Source organism: Delphinapterus leucas, chromosome 3 (assembly GCF_059928025.1).
Source record: "Delphinapterus leucas isolate spDelLeu-1000000601 "Yukka" chromosome 3, BTC_Dleu_Yukka2, whole genome shotgun sequence".
NCBI classification, from domain to species: domain Eukaryota; kingdom Metazoa; phylum Chordata; class Mammalia; order Artiodactyla; family Monodontidae; genus Delphinapterus; species Delphinapterus leucas.
In genome coordinates this window covers 41,147,117-41,151,232 of record NC_143131.1, presented here as the reverse complement: position 1 = coordinate 41,151,232, position 4,116 = coordinate 41,147,117, and the positions used below count along the sequence as shown (strand labels likewise).

General features: G+C 43.1%; 1 pseudogene; it reads left to right on the top strand.

Moving 5' to 3' along the window:
• Nucleotides 1-224: 224 nt before the first annotated feature.
• On the top strand, nt 225-3,122 carry LOC111186826 (ADP-ribosylation factor-like protein 6-interacting protein 1 pseudogene; annotated as a pseudogene).
• Nucleotides 3,123-4,116: the final 994 nt, after the last annotated feature.

Genomic DNA, 4,116 nt, shown 5'->3' with positions numbered 1-4,116 from the left:
GAACACAGGCTCAGTAGTTGTGGCGCACAGGCTTAGTTGCTCTGAGCATGTGGGATCTTCCCAGACCAGGGCTCGAACCCCTGTCCCCTGCATTGGCAGGTGGATTCTTAACCACCGTGCCACCAGGGAAGCCCCTATTTCCTTTCATTTTAACCATTATTTTTTTTCTTTCAACAGATCAGTAACTAAAAAGATATCATTGATTTAAAATTAGAATAATTTTATTTATAAAACATTTAAATATTTGTATGTATGTGTCTGAGCTTTCTATTTTTTTGTTGTTGTTCTGGTTGATTATATTGTCACTACTTTAATGTACAGAAGTACATTTCTTTAACCATTTTATTTTAATTAAGATATCCTTTTATGAGGGTTGTCATGAGTGGCTCTGAGGAAGGCCAGTTTTGGGGGCATCTTGAACTAGCTGAGGGGGCACCTTGGGAACAATGGTGGAAGGAGATTCTCGCAGCACCAGTCTGCTGGCTGCAGAGACTGCAAGTCTGGAAGAGTAGCTGCAAAGATGGGGAGAAGTTATGCTGATGGCAGATGAAGTCCTCCAATGAGGAAGAGCCTGGTTTCCACCTGCCATCATGGGTATGGTTTCTTTGGTGTTTCTGACTATCTACTATCTAGATCCATCCATTCTGTCAGTTGTTTCCTGTTTTGTTATGTTTCTGTGCTTGGCTGACTACCTTGTTCCCACTCTAGCACCTAGAATTTTTGGCTCCAATAAATGGACCACTGAGTAACAGCAGTGAGTTCTTGAAATTTGCAGCAATCTAGTAAAAACTCGACGCAGAGCTGTGGGCTGGTAGAAACACCTCCTTATGCTAAAGAAAGAAAAGCCTAAACTGTACTTCATGACCATGATCATTTCTCTTGCTGTGGTTGTTTGGGTGGGACAGCAAGTCCACAACCTCCTTCTCTCCTACCTGCTAGTGACTTTCTTACTCTTGCTTCCTGGACTAAACCAACATGGAATCATTTCAAAATACATTGGAATGGCCAAAAGAGAGATAAACAAGCTTCTCAAACAAAAAGAAAAGAAAAATGAATAATGCATCTGCTTTATTCAGTGTGATTAATGGTGTATACATTGTCCTTGGGGACAGTGTCTGTTATGCTGTCTGGATACAAAAACGTTACAGATGTAGCTCTTTGCTGTCCCTCATTCTGCCCTTAGTAGAAATTCCGACTTGCCAAGTAAGGCTTTATGGCCAGTGTCTTCATGGTTGTGTTCTCATCAGCTGGCCTTATATGGACAACTCATTCATCATTACCACTTGTTTTGGTTTTTCTCACCCAGGGTTAATTGAGCTCTTACTTTTAAAATAATATAGTGGTGAACTTCATCCTTTAGTACAGTTGACAGTGGCTTGGGATCACTGTTCAAGTTGATCTTTGCTTTAGCTGGATACAAGATCATGGTCTGTGACTACAGGAAGCTGGTTCTACTGTCTGCTTCCACAGTCTGCTTAAACAAGAGTCTGGTTTCGTGAATATAGAAACCAAGTTTACCACTTCTGATGAAGAGACCAATTAAGATTCATTCCTCATTCTGTTTCAATACTGTGGGAGAAGAATCCTTGGGGAATAAAATGAACCTAATTCCATGGCCTAGTATGTGTTGGTTTCTCCCTTGTGCAGAATTTAGCAACTTGTTGGAAACATTGATCCTTCCTCCCAAATGGGGAGTCTGACAGGCTTAGAACTCTTGTTCCCTTGCACTTAAAGTTAGTACATCCTTAAAGGCTTTTTAGTAGCAGGCTTACACAAGATGGTATTTAGGATTTTTAGCATACTTTTAATTTCAGACTTTCAGCTAACTGAAACTAAAGTACATAATAGGTTAAGAGTCATGTCTATGATCTTCATTCCAAGACCAGCCAATAAAGAACAAAACTCATCCTGTGTTTAGTCAAGATTCATTTCAGTAGAAAATCCTACTAGTTTTTCAAGACCAGAATAAGCCTTTAAAGGTAAGCCTCAAGTTTCTCATTTTATGGTAACACTGGCTGCTTTTGGTCCCCATAGATGGAGTAGTTGAAATCTGTAGGAATGAACTTCTGAGGGCTGGAAATGTGACATATTTGGGAACAATTTTTAAACTGATTAACTAGCTGTAATATAGTTTTGTGAATTCATTGCACTGATGCTATAAAACCTGGACCTTGTGGTATATCTGTTCCTAAAGAAAAGTTGTTTTCTCCCCTTCAGTATTGCTGTAACAGTGGCACCATGTAGCATATGTTTGACTTTTCTTTTTTAATATTTCGTATACAAGCTACCATAATTTACATGTGTTTCCTCATTGTAAATAAGCTTGTCTTCCTATCTGGATTTTTGTGTTTATGTGTGTTCTACCAATTAAGTACTTTTGCGATTTTAATCCTGTGTTATTTCTTCTACTTTTTTTGTGTAAAAAGGGAAAAATAAAAAAAACTGGAATCCAAAAAAAAAAGATATTCTTTTATCTACCTTATAGATTTTGTTATATTGTCTTCTTATTAGTTATTCTATGTATTTTGTATTTAAAGAAAACCCTCTAAAAGCTTTCTTTCTTTTTTTTTGGCGTCACTATGCGGCTTGTGAGATCTCAGTTCACCGATCAGGGATTGAACCTGGGCCACAGCAGTGAAAGCCCGGAATCCTAACCACTAACTAGGTTAGCAGGGAACTCCTGAAGCTTTCCTTTTTAATTTATGTAACTTGGCACTTTTGTTTATGTCTTTTTACTAATTCTTAATCTTATGTTACAGATGCCCATACAAGTACCATAAATTTTGCTATTTGATTGTCCTTGTAGCTTATATTACATACTCAATTTCCATAAATATACAACGAGTGTTAGTAGAAAGACCATAATTCCTGCTTGAAGAGCACATTATTTAAGTTATATACCTGAAATATCAGCATGTGAATTAAATAAATAAGTCCTGGGAATGTAATGCACAACATGGTGACTATAGTTAATAATACTGTATTGTGTATTTGAAAGTTGCCAAGAGGAGACCTTCAAGATGGCGAAAGGTCACCTTCCTCCCCACAAATACATCAGAAATACATCTACATGTGGAACAACTGCTACAGAACACCTACTGAATGCTGGCAGAAGACCTCTGACCCCCCAAAAGGCAAGAAACTCCCCACGTACATGGGTAGGGCAAAAGATAAAAGAAAAAACAGAAGAATAGGGATGGAACCTGCACCAGTGGGAGGGAGCTGTGAAGGAGGAAAGGTTTCCACACACTAGGAAGCCCCTTCGTGGGTGGAGACTGTGGGTGGCAGAGGGGGGAAGCTTCAGAGCCACGGAGGAGAGCACAGCAACAGGGGTGCGGAAGGCAAAGCGGAGAGATTCCTGCACAGAGGATCCGTGTCGACCAGCACTCACCAGCCCAAGACGCTTGTCTGCTCAACGGCCGGGGTGGGCGGGGGCTGGGAGCTGAGGCTCGGGCTTCGGTCGGATCCCAGGGAGAGGACTGGGGTTGGCGGAGTGAACACAGCCTGAAGGGGGCTAGTGCGCCACAGCTAGCCGGGAGGGAGTCCTGGAAAATGTCTGGAGCTGCCTAAGAGGCAAGAGACCATTGTTTCGGGGTGCAGGAGAAGAGGGGATTCAGAGCACCACCTGAACGAGCTCCAGAGACGGGCGTGAGCTGCGGATATCAGCACGGACCCCAGAGACGGGCATGAGACGCTAAGGCTGCTGCTGCCACCACCAAGAAGCCTGTGTGCGAGCACAGGTCACTCTCCACACCTCCCCTCCCGGGAGCCTCTGCAGCCCGCCACTGCCAGGGTCCCATGATCCAGGGACAACTTCCCCGGGAGAACACGTGGCACGCCTCAGGCTGGTGCAAAGTCACGCTGGCCTCTGCTGCCGCAGGCTCACCCTGCATCTGTACCCCTCCCTCACCCCGGCCTGAGTGAGCCAGAGCCCCCGAATCAGCTGCTCCTTTAACCCCGACCTGTCTGAGCAAAGAACAAATGCCCTTAGGCGACCTACATGCAGACACAGGGCCAAATCCAAAGCTGAACCCCAGGAAATGTGCAAACAAAGAAGAGAAAGGGAAATCTCTCGCAGCAGCCTCAGCAGAGGATTAAATCTCCACAATCAACTTG